This window comes from Bombina bombina, chromosome 7, assembly GCF_027579735.1.
Source record: "Bombina bombina isolate aBomBom1 chromosome 7, aBomBom1.pri, whole genome shotgun sequence".
In the NCBI taxonomy this organism is placed as follows: domain Eukaryota; kingdom Metazoa; phylum Chordata; class Amphibia; order Anura; family Bombinatoridae; genus Bombina; species Bombina bombina.
The window spans coordinates 177,116,691-177,129,441 of NC_069505.1; the positions used below are offsets into that span (position 1 = coordinate 177,116,691).

General features: G+C 44.8%; 1 protein-coding gene across 1 annotated transcript in view; it reads right to left on the bottom strand.

Annotated features, from left to right (window-relative positions):
• Positions 1 to 12,384, bottom strand: part of KCNQ1 (potassium voltage-gated channel subfamily Q member 1) — a 507,180-nt gene extending 494,796 nt beyond the window's left edge. Inside the window, exon 1 of the mRNA XM_053720436.1 lies at positions 12,156 to 12,384. The gene's annotated coding sequence lies outside the window, so the exon portion shown is untranslated. The remainder of the gene's footprint in view (positions 1 to 12,155) is intronic.
• Positions 12,385 to 12,751: the final 367 nt, after the last annotated feature.

The following is a 12,751-nucleotide window of genomic DNA, read 5'->3' on the forward strand; positions in this document are numbered from 1 at the left end:
TATCAGATACGGCTACTAAAGCGTGAGACGGCTCAGCATTTTTCCTTAACCCAGAGCTGTCCCGCTTTCCTTGTAAACCAGGCAGTCAGGATAAAACCTCAGTGAGAGTTGTATTCATAACTGTGGCCATGTCTTGTAAAGTAAATGAATGTGACGCACTAGAGGTACTTGGCGTCACTTTTGCGGGTGTTACTGGTTGCGACACTTGGGGAGAGCTAGATGGCGAACCCTCATTTACTCCTGACTGAGAATCATCTATTGCCCTATTTTTAAGTGCTAATATATGTTCTTTATAATTTATAGACATATCAGTACAATTGGGACACATTCTAAGAGGGTGTTCCACAATGGCTTCCAAACATATTGAACAAGGATTTTCCTTGGTGTCAGACATGTTAAACAGGCTAGTAATGTAACAAGCAAGCTTGGAAAACACTGTAATCAAAGTAAATAACACTTAGAAATAAAACAGTACAGTGCCTTTAAGAGAAAAAAAGCTGCACAAGTTCTGCAAAACAGTGTAAAAAAGCAGTAAACTTAACGAAATTTTTACAGTAGTATCTTATAGCCTTAGTAACTTTGCACAGCTATGCAAATAAACAATTAACCCCTTAATGGCAAAACCGGATTGAAAAAACGTCAAAACCGGTAAAAAAAGACTTTCAGCACCTTGCCACAGCTCTGCTGTGGCGCCTACCTGCCCTTCAGAACGATTTATGGGGGGGAAAAACTCCTTTACAGCCCTCAAACACAGCAGGAACCCCTAGAGAAGCAGTTGGATGTCTCTAAGGAAAAGAAATTGCGCAACTGAGGCGTGAAAAATAGGCCCCTCCCACCTCACTCGATGTTTTGAGGCCTATTAGAAAAACACCTGAGTGTCTCTTAATTAACCATGTGGGTTAAAAAACCCTAACACAAGCCACAATGACCCTTCAAAAAACGTTATAATTGCATCATTTACTGAACAAACAAAAAACTTTGTTTTTTTTTCTTTCTTTCTAACAGTGTCACCAGTAACAAATGAGCCCTTCAAGCAAGCTGAAATTCCTATCCAAGTGTCTGAATACAGCTTACCCTTCCCTCATGGGGATATTGCCAGCCTTTTCTAGAATAAACAGTCTGTCCAGAAAAATATAGACTGAACATAACTCATATGCAGCTTAGCATGCAAACCGTTCCCCCAACTGAAGTTTTCCTGTACTCTTCAGCCCTTGTGAGAACAGCAGTGGATCTTAGTTACAAAGTGCTAAAATCATAATCCTCCTTGCAGAAATCTTCATCTCCTTTCTGCCAGAGAGTAAATAGTTCACACCGGCACCATTTAAAATAACAAACTTTTGCTTGAGAAATAAAAAAACTAAATTATTTTCACCACACTCGCTCTGCACTTCCTAGTTACTTAGAGTAGGCAAAGAGAATGACTGGGGGGTGGAGCTATATAGACAGTTCTGCTGTGGGTGCTCTCTTTGCCACTTCCTGTAGGGGAGGAGAATATCCCACAAGTAAGGATGAATCCGTGGACTCGATACATCTTACAAGAGAAATGTATTTACATTTTTCAGTAGTGTAGCTGCCCCTCTCAATACCCTCCCCCCCCTCTGATCCCTTTTATCTAAGTCTCATCCCCCCTCTCCCTCCTTCCCATTGCATTGAAGGATTGACTAAATTGCGTGTGCGCTTTCCCAACACCATCCCGGCAATACCAGAATGACCTGAAAAGGAACTGCACCATCAATGGGCCGCCCACCCGCAAGCCTCCCACCCACCAACGCTCAGCACCATCACTGGCCATCACAGAGTGTCTCTCTCTGCATCGGATGCTTAAATAAAGTATTGCAGTGATGCCTCAATATCGAGGCATCACTGCAATACTTTGAACACGGCTTGGAGCGATCACGATCGCTTCCACCGCTTGAAACCCCAGATGACGTGTCAGGCACGTGCTTGGTAATTAACTGACACTTTTTGTAGGACTTGCATGACACGTTCTTGGTCGTTAAGGGGTTAAGTATTAAAGATGCTTGCCATGAAGCGGTTGAATGATTTTGAGACTGCAGAATTCATTAAAAGCAGCATTTTCAGTTGAATTTGGGGAAACCACTTGAAACATTTGTTGTGTTGAGCTATTTCAATTGCTTTTGTTTGATTTGTTCATTGCAAACAGCATAAAATGTACATTTTGACAATAAAACTGATTTGCAATGGGGGTTCAATAATTTTGATTACAACTGTATGTTTGATTAAAATGAAGATTTTTATATTATTCTTTAAACTACTGACAACAGTTCTCTCAAATTCCAAATAAAATATTGTTATTTAGAGCATTTATTTGCAGAAAATGACAACTGGTCAAAATAACAAAAAAGATGCAGTGTCATATTCATTTTTAAACACAATACTAATGTTTTAACTTTGCAAGAGTTCAGAAATCAATATTTGGTGGAATGACCCTGATTTTCAATCACAGTTTTCATGCATCGTGGCATGTTCTCCACCGGTCTTTCACATTGCTGTTTTGTGACTTTATGCCACTCCTGGCACAAAAAAAATCAAGCACCTTGGCTTTTTTTGATGGCTTGTGACCATCCATCTTCCTCTTGATCACATTCCAGAGGTTTTCAATGGGGTTTCGGGGATATGGGGATTGGACTAGCCATGACAGGGTCTTGATCTGGTGGCCCTTCATCCACACAATGATTGACATGGCTGTGTGGCATTGAACACTGTCCTCAAAGTTGGGGGGACATTGTCAGAGCAGAAGGAAGCAAGTTTTCTTGCAGGATAAACTTGTACGTGGCTTGATTCATGCGTCCTTCACAAATATAAACCTGCCCAATTCCAGCCTTGCTGAAGCACCCCCAGATCATCACTACTCCTCCATCAAATATCACAGTGGGAGTAAGACACTGTGGCTTGCAGGCCTCTCCGGGTCTCTGTCTATTGGACAACCAGGTGTTGAGCAAAGCTGAAAATTGGATTCATTAGAGAAGATGACCTGGAGTCTGGCAGATGTATCAAATTTCAGTGAGTGACCCACATAAATTATATATTGTTTTTTTTCAGCAGGCCCCCGAAGATTCAGAATATACCATTATTATATTTATATTTCATGGCATGTGAGGTAGCTGCGGCAAAAACTGGGAATAATATATATATAAGCATTACTTGTATCACCTTACTAAATTGTCATCAAGGGTAGCCACAAGTAACATAGAGGCCTATGTGTTTTTTGGGGGGTTATAATATAGATTGGAGAAACCCCTTTGTGCAGTACAGGAATAAAAGCACTTTTTTTTGTAAGGTGTTCACTGTTACCACAGTGATCAGCTGCCTATACAGACAAAAAAAATAATAAAATTTAAGCGAGGGACTTGTCTACTAGAAAATAAACTTTATTAGGTGTCTCTAGACATAATAGAAGTTTTTTTTTTGTTTTTTTTTAAATGGAGTATATGTTTCATTCCCAAGCAAATCCCCATGTATTGTGTTTATACATATGCTTTGTACTCTTTCCAAGACCACCCCAGTGATGGGTCTTAGAGGTCTGTGGCTAGTAAGAGTGCTGAGGTCAAGCTTTCTTATCTGCCTGTCATGTTGCGAACCGCCTCTCTGATGTCACCATGGGCATGTAGCTCAAGAAGTGCTACCCCCTATACCCCAAAAGAGCTGTGGTCAGCAATTCCTCTTCATGACGAAAACGGGTCATCATGCGCTCACAAGCAGCAGTTTGCATGACAGCCCATTCTCATCATGCACAGGCAAGCATTAAAAGGAAGAGAGAAAGAAAGAAAGAGAGAAAGAGAGAAAGAAAGAGAGAAAGAAAGAAAAAGGGAGAGAGAGAAATCACTGTCATTTTGTTGGCAGCACTCTGGAATTTGGTGGCACGTTACAAATAAATAATAATTATTACTAATTAATATCAATGTCAAGAAAAGAATGTTAAAACCTGCCTATAAGCTAAATACTATGTCAGATATTGCACAATGCATCTCACCTCAGTTACCTCAACCTATGACATAGTTACTCACATTTATATCAGGCTGGAACTAAAAACTAACTTTTTTTAACTCAAAGCAATATCAAACTTTTTTTCAAAGATTCCAAAATTTCAAGAGCCTAATGTCCTCAGACAGGTTTCCCTCAGACACAGGTTTCTCCCTCTCGGGCACAAGTCCCCCCAACCCCAGGCAAAAGTTTTGCTCAAACACAAGTCGTCCCCCCCTCAGTCCCAAATTTCCCCTTAGACACAAGTTCCCCCTCAGACACAAGTTTAGACATGTTTCCCCTTAGACACAAGTTTAGCTTAGACCCAAGTTTCCCCTCAGGCACAAGTTTGGTTTAGACACATTTCGCCTCTGACACAAGTTTAGCTCAGACCCAAGTTTCCCCTCAGGCACAAGATACCACTCTGAGGCACAAGTTTAGTTTAGACACGTTTCCCCGATCAGACACCAGTTTAGACTGTCATGTTGTTGTGTGTTTTTGTTTACTATTTCCCTGGTTTATTGGTTTTGCATGATTTTTGTTTGGCTGTTATAGCTGTTGTGTATTTTTTTTTTTGCATTTCAGATATTTTCACGTAATCTTGTAGGTGCAGTCACAACTGTAATGCGTTTTTACCTGCCATTAAACGTTTATTCACACGATTTGTAAATATCTTTGTCCGATTGCTGAATTTGTTCCTACATGTGCTTGATCATTTGCTATAGTTACTTCTTGGATTTTTGACCATTGCCTGATGTTCCTGTACATCAGCTGCTGGTGTGTAACCAGACCCTTGCCTGAACTATGACCACTCTTTTGCCTGCCATTTTTTGTATCTTCGCTGTCAGTAAGTTGTCAGACCTCTGTCTGAACTTTGATCACTCTCTTGTCTCATCCATGTACTGTTTGAGATGTACTGTTGATGACGTGGTTAGCCTTACTATGTCTTAGTCTGTGAAATCCCATTGTAGGCTCTATACAGTGTGCAGAGTTTGTGTTTACTTACTTCTCTACTCGACCCCTTTGTACTTACCTGGACTAATGATTACATCTGCATGACATAGTTGCATTCCCCCCTCAGGCACAAGTTTGACCCCCCCCCCCCCCGACACACCTTTAGAAACAAATTCCCCACTAAGGCACAAGCTTTGTCACAAGTTCACACCCTCAGACACAATTTCATGCATGCCCCCCCTCAGACACACATATAGATCAGAAGTCCCCCACACTCAGGCACACATTTATATCAGATTAAAGTTTACCCCCCAAGTTTCCATCCTCAGGCACACATTTAGAAACCAGTTTCCTCTTTAAGTCACAAGTTTCCCCCCTCAGGCACAAATTTAGATCAGGCCCAAGTTTCCATCCTCAAGCTCACATTTAGAAACCAATTTCCCCCCCTCAGGCATAGGTTTACCTCCTTAAAGGGATACTGAACCCAAATGTTTTCTTTCATAATTCAGACAGAGCATGCAATTTTAAGCAACTTTCTAATTTACATCTATTATCAATTTTTCTTCGTTCTCTTTATTTGAAAAAGAAGGCATCTAAGCTAAGGAGCCAGCAAATTTGTGATTCAGAACCATGGACAACATTTGTTTATTGGTGCTGTCCAATCAGTAAGGACAAGCCAGGTTGTTCACCAAAAATGGGCCGACATCTAAACTAAAATTCTTGCTTCTCAAATAAACATACCCAGAGAATGAAGAAAATTTGATAATAGGAGTAAATTAGAAAGTTGCTTATAATTGCATGCTCTATCTGAATCACAAAAGAAACAATTTGGGTTCAGTGTCCCTTTAAGTACAAATTTAGATCAGGCACAAGTTTCCCCCCAAGTTTCTATCCACAAGCTCACATTTAGAAACCAGTTTCCCCTTTCAGGCACAAGTTTCCCTCTTCAGGCACAGGTTTGCCCCCTCAAGGACAAATTTAGATCAGGCACAAGTTTCCCCCCAAGTTTTCATCCTCAGGCTCACATTTAGAAACAAGTTTCCCTTCTCAGGCACAAGTTTCCCCCTAAAACACAAGTTTAGATACGTCTTCCCCCCTCAGGTACAAGTTTAGACACAAGTTGTCGTCGCCCCCCTCAGGCAAAAGTTTAGACACATTTCTAAACTTGTACATTCAGCATTTCCGTTCAATGCTGATTGCAGAAGTAGGTGGACTATCAAGATGTCTGTATCTTTTAAGAGCCAAATTTCTTCTTGTGAAAGTGAAGCACACTAAGATCTGTGCAAATCCACTTTGACACATTTCTCCCCCTCAGGCACAAGTTCCCCCTCAGCACAAATTTAGACTTGTTTCCCCTCTCAGGCACAAGTTTTCCTCCCCATCAGCCACAAGTTCCCCCCCTCAGGTACAGGTTTAGACACAGATTTCGCCTCTCTGGCACAAGCTTCCCCTCTCAGGTACAAGTTTCGACACAAATTACCCCCCTCAGGCACAAGTTTAGGTGCAACTCCCCTCTTTCACGCAAAAGATTAGACACAAGTCCTGCCCCCTTAGGTTACAAGTTTAGACTTGTTTCCCCCCCTCAGGCAGAAGTTTAGACACAGGTTTCCAACAGGAAAAAGTTTATGCACAAGTTGCCCCCCTCAGACAAGTTTAGACACAAGTCCCACCCCCCGACACAAGTTTATGCACACGTTCCCCTCCTTCAAAACACAAGTTTAGACACAAGTCCCCCCCCCCCACCCTCAGGTACATGTTTAGACACAAGTTCTCCCCCTCAAGCACATCTTTACCTCTCATATAGAAGTTTAGATACAAGCCCCCCCCACAGCAAGTTTCCTCCCTCAGGGGTAAGTTTCCCCTCAGATACAAGTCCCCCCCAGGAACACGTCACCCCCCCCCCCTCAGACAGAAGTTTAGACACATTTCCCCCCTCAGTTTTACCCTTAGGCACAAGTTTCCCCTCTCAAACACAAATTTAGACACAAGTTCCCCCCCATAGGCACAAGTTTAGACACAAATTTCCCCCTCAGGCACAAGTTTGGACACAAGTCCCCCTCCTGCTCTGGAACAAGTTTAGACATAGGTTTCCCCCAAATATAAGTTTGGACACGCCCCCTTCAAGCTAAAGATTAGATATGTCCCCCCCTCCAGGCACACGTTTAGACACTAGTTTACCTTCCTCAGGCACAAGTTCCCCCCTCAAGCACAAGTTTCCTATTTTGGGTATGTTTCCCCCTTATATAGACATTTAAACACAAGTTGCCCCCTCAGGCACATTTCCTCCCTCATGCACAAGTTTCCCCTCAGACAGAAGTTTGAACACAAGTGTGTGTGTCCCCTAGACAGAAGTTTAGACACAAGTGTTTAATCTTATGTCTGAGGGGGAAACTTGTGTCTAAACTTCTGTCTAGGGGACACACACACTTGTGTTCAAACTTCTGTCTGAGGGGGTAAACTTGTGTTTAATCTTATGTCTGAGGGGGAAACAAGTTTAGCCCCTCAGACAGAAGTTTACCCCTCAGACAGAGGTTTAGACACAAGTTTCCTCCTCAGACACAAGTTTAGACACAAGTTTCCCCCTCAGACACAAGTTTAGACACAAGTTTCCCCCTCAGACACAAGTTTAGACACAAGTTTCCCCCTCAGACACAAGTTTAGACACAAGTTTCCCCCTCAGACACAAGTTTAGACACAAGTTTCCCCCTTAGACACAAGTTTAGACACAAGTTTCCCCCCTCAGACACAAGTTTCCCCCCTCAGACACAAGTTTAGACACAAGTTTCCCCCTCTGACACAAGTTTAGACACAAGTTTCCCCCTCTGACACAAGTTTAGACATAAGTTTCCCCCCTCAGACACAAGTTTAGACATAAGTTTCCCCCCTCAGACACAAGTTTCCCCCCTCAGACACAAGTTCCCCCTCAGACACAAGTTCCCCCTCAGACACAAGTTTCCCCCTCAGACACAAGTTTCCCCCCTCAGACACAAGTTCCCCCTCAGACACAAGTTCCCCCTCAGACACAAGTTTCCCCCTCAGACACAAGTTTCCCCCCTCAGACACAAGTTTAGACATAAGTTTCCCCCCTCAGACACAAGTTTCCCCCTCAGACACAAGTTTAGACACAAGTTTCCCCCCTCAGACACAAGTTTAGACATAAGTTTCCCCCCTCAGACACAAGTTTAGACATAAGTTTCCCCCCTCAGACACAAGTTTAGACATAAGTTTCTCCCCTCAGACACAAGTTTCCCCCTCAGACACAAGTTTAGACACAAGTTTCCCCCTCAGACACAAGTTTAGACACAAGTTTCCACCTCAGACACAAGTTTAGACACAACTTTCCCCTCAGACACAAGTTTACACACAACTTTCCCCTCTCAGACACAAGTTTAGACACAAGTTTCCCCTCTCAGACACAAGTTTAGACACAAGTTCCCCCCTCAGACACAAGTTTCCCCCTTGGACACGAGTTTAGACACAAGTTTCCCCCTCAGACACAAGTTTAGACACAAGTTTCCCCTCTCAGACACAAGTTTAGACACAAGTTTCCCCCTCAGACACAAGTTTCCCCCCTCAGACACAAGTTTAGACATAAGTTTCCCCCCTCAGACACAAGTTTAGACACAAGTTTCCCCCCTCAGACACAAGTTTCCCCCTTGGACACGAGTTTAGACACAAGTTTCCCCCTCAGACACAAGTTTAGACACAAGTTTCCCCTCTCAGACACAAGTTTAGACACAAGTTTCCCCCCTCAGACACAAGTTTAGACACAAGTTCCCCCTCAGACACAAGTTTCCCCCTCAGACACAAGTTTCCCCCTCAGACACAAGTTTCCCCCTCAGACACAAGTTTAGACCCAAGTTTCCACCCTCAGACACAAGTTTCCCCCTCAGACACAAGTTTCCCCCTCAGACACAAGTTTCCCCCTCAGACACAAGTTTCCCCCTCAGACACAAGTTTAGACACAAGTTCCCCCTCAGACACAAGTTTCCCCCTCAGACACAAGTTTCCCCCTCAGACACAAGTTTAGACCCAAGTTTCCCCCTCAGACACAAGTTTAGACACAAGTTTCCCCCTGAGACACAAGTTTAGACACAAGTTTCCCCCTGAGACACAAGTTTCCCCCTGAGACACAAGTTTCCCCCTGAGACACAAGTTTCCCCCTGAGACACAAGTTTCCCCTGAGACACAAGTTTCCCCCTCAGACACAAGTTTCCCCTGAGACACAAGTTTCCCCCTCAGACACAAGTTTAGACCCAAGTTTCCCCCTCAGACACAAGTTTAGACCCAAGTTTCCCCCCTCAGACAAAAGTTTCCCCCTCAGACACAAGTTTAGACCCAAGTTTCCCCCCTCAGACACAAGTTTCCCCCTCAGACACAAGTTTAGACACAAGTTCCCCCTCAGACACAAGTTTCCCCCTCAGACACAAGTTTAGACCCAAGTTTCCCCCTCAGACACAAGATTCCCCCTCAGACACAAGTATCCGACTCAGACACAAGTTTAGACACAAGTGTACCCCCTCAGGAACAAGTTCACCCCCTCAGGCACAAATTTAGATCAAGCCCAAGTTTCCATCTTCAGGCTCACATTTAGAAACCAGTTTCCCCTTTCAGGCACAAGTCGCCCCCCCCCCTCCCCCCTCAGGCACAAATTTAGATCAGGCACAAGTTTCCCCCCAAGTTTCTATCCACAAGCTCACATTTAGAAACCAGTTTCCCCTTTCAGGCACAGGTTTGCCCCTTCAAGGACAAATTTAGATCAGGCACAAGTTTCCCCCCAAGTTTTCATCCTCAGGCTCACATTTAGAAACAAGTTTCCCTTCTCAGGCACAAGTTTCCCCCTAAAACACAAGTTTAGATACGTCTTCCCCCCTCAGGTACAAGTTTAGACACAAGTCGTCGTCGCCCCCCTCAGGCAAATGTTTAGACACATTTTTAAACTTGTACATTCAGCATTTTCGTTCAATGCTGATTGCAGAAGTAGGTGGACTATCAAGATAGGTTTGTATCTTTTCAGAGCCAAATTTCTTCATGTGAAAGTGAAGCACACGAAGATCTGTGCAAATCCACTTTGACACATTTCTCCCCCTCAGGCACAAGTCCCCCCCCCCCCCCCCAGCACAAATTTAGACGTGTTTCCCCTCTCAGGCACAAGTTTTTCTCCCCATCAGCCACAAGTTCCCCCCTCAGGTACAGGTTTAGACACAGATTTCACCTCTCTAGCACAAGCTTCTCCTCTCAGGTACAAGTTTAGACACAAATTCCCCCCCCCTCAGGCACAAGTTTAGGTGCAACTCCCCTCTTTCACGCAGAAGTTTAGACACAAGTCCTGCCCCCTTAGGTTACAAGTTTTGACGTGTTTCCCACCCATCAGGCACAAGTTTAGAAACAGGTTTCCAACGGGAAAAAGTTTATGCACAAGTTGCCCCCCCTCAGACAAGTTTAGACACAAGTCCCACCCCCCGACACAAGTTTATGCACACGATCCCCCCCCCTTCCCACCTTCAAACACAAGTTTAGATACAAGTTTCCCCCTCAGACAAAAGTTTAAACACAAATTTACCCCCTCAGACAGAAGTTTACCCCTCAGACAGAGGTTTAGACACAAGTGTACCCCCTCAGACAGTTTAGACACAAGTTCCTCCCTCAGGTACAAGTTCCTCCTCAGACATACGTTTAGACACAAGTTCCTCCTCATACAGAGGTTTAGACACAAGTGTACCCCCTCAGACATAAGTTTAGACACAAGTTCCTCATCAGACACGAGTATAGACACAAGTTCACCCCCTCAGGCATAAGTTTACCCCCTCAGGCACAAGTTTACCCCCTCAGGCACAAGTTTACCCCCTCAGGCACAAGTTTACCCCCTCAGGCACAAGTTTACCCCCTCAGGCACAAGTTTACCCCCTCAGGCACAAGTTTACCTCCTCAGGCACAAGTTTACCTCCTCAGGCACAAGTTTACCTCCTCAGAGAGACAAGTCTAGACACAAGTTCCCCCTCGGAGACAAGTCTAGACACAAGTTCCCCCTCGGAGACAAGTCTAGACACAAGTTCCCCCTCGGAGACAAGTCTAGACACAAGTTCCCCCTCGGAGACAAGTCTAGACACAAGTTCCCCCTCGGAGACAAGTCTAGACACAAGTTCCCCCTCGGAGACAAGTCTAGACACAAGTTCCCCCTCGGAGACAAGTCTAGACACAAGTTCCCCCTCGGAGACAAGTCTAGACACAAGTTCCCCCTCGGAGACAAGTCTAGACACAAGTTCCCCCTCGGAGACAAGTCTAGACACAAGTTCCCCCTCGGAGACAAGTCTAGACACAAGTTCCCCCTCGGAGACAAGTCTAGACACAAGTTCCCCCTCGGAGACAAGTCTAGACACAAGTTCCCCCTCGGAGACAAGTCTAGACACAAGTTCCCCCTCGGAGACAAGTCTAGACACAAGTTCCCCCTCGGAGACAAGTCTAGACACAAGTTCCCCCTCGGAGACAAGTCTAGACACAAGTTCCCCCTCAGAGACAAGTCTAGACACAAGTTCCCCCTCAGAGACAAGTCTAGACACAAGTTCCCCCTCAGAGACAAGTCTAGACACAAGTTCCCCCTCAGAGACAAGTCTAGACACAAGTTCCCCCTCAGAGACAAGTCTAGACACAAGTTCCCCCTCAGAGACAAGTCTAGACACAAGTTCCCCCTCAGAGACAAGTCTAGACACAAGTTCCCCCTCAGAGACAAGTCTAGACACAAGTTCCCCCTCAGAGACAAGTCTAGACACAAGTTCCCCCTCAGAGTCAAGTCTAGACACAAGTTCCTCCTCAGAGACAAGTCTAGACACAAGTTCCCTCTCAGAGACAAGTCTAGAAACAAGTTCCCCCTCAGACACAAGTTCCTCTCAGACTGAAGTTTAGACACAAGTTTTTCCTCAGACAGAAGTTTAAACTTAAGTTTACCCGCTCAGACACAAGTTCCCCCTCAGACATAAGTTTACTTTAGACATAAGTTTCCCCTCAGACATAAGTTTACTTTAGACACAAGTTTCCCCTCAGACATAAGTTTAGACACAAGTTTACCCCCTCAGACACAAGTTTAGACATAAGTCCCCCCCCCCCCCCCCTCCTTCCTCAGGCACAGAACATGCAGTTTCCCTACTGACGCTGCTGTACTTCAGTTTGCTCATGATCTGACACAATTCTGCAAACCCTCCAGAAGAGACCAAACTCACCTCGGTGCGCACAGAGCCTCAGTGTGCTGCAGGTAAGTGTTGCACAAAGCTTCAGTGTGCTGCAGATAAGTGTTGCACAGAACCTACAGTGTGTCACACGGAGCGGGAAGTTACTAGGAAATACAGCGGCTTCCTCTCGGATCCATAGCCCAGAGGTGCAGCGTGTCCCGGGCTTCCTTAATCTCACTGATGAGAAAAAGTTTCTTCCTCAACTCGTGTGTTGTGGTACAGGAAGCTGCTGCCGGCGGCCATTAGTGTGATTGTAATCCGAGACTCAAACCTCCCTGAGCCCGGAGCCTCTGCCCGCTTAACCCTTAGCTCCCTGGCGCCTGGCGCTCCTAGACTTAGTGTGCCGTAGCTCCTGGTGCTTTACAAAAATGTCACCAGAATGTCCGCAGTTGTAAATGAGTTCTATAGCGCCAACCTATACCGCAGGGCCGCACACAGGAATGTCCGCTATTCCTATGTAAATGAGTACTATAGCGCCAACCTTTACCTCAGGGCAGCACACAGGAATGTCCGCTATTCTCATGTAAATGAGTTCAATAGCGCCAACCTACACCGCAGGGCAGCACACAGGAATGTCCGTTATTCTC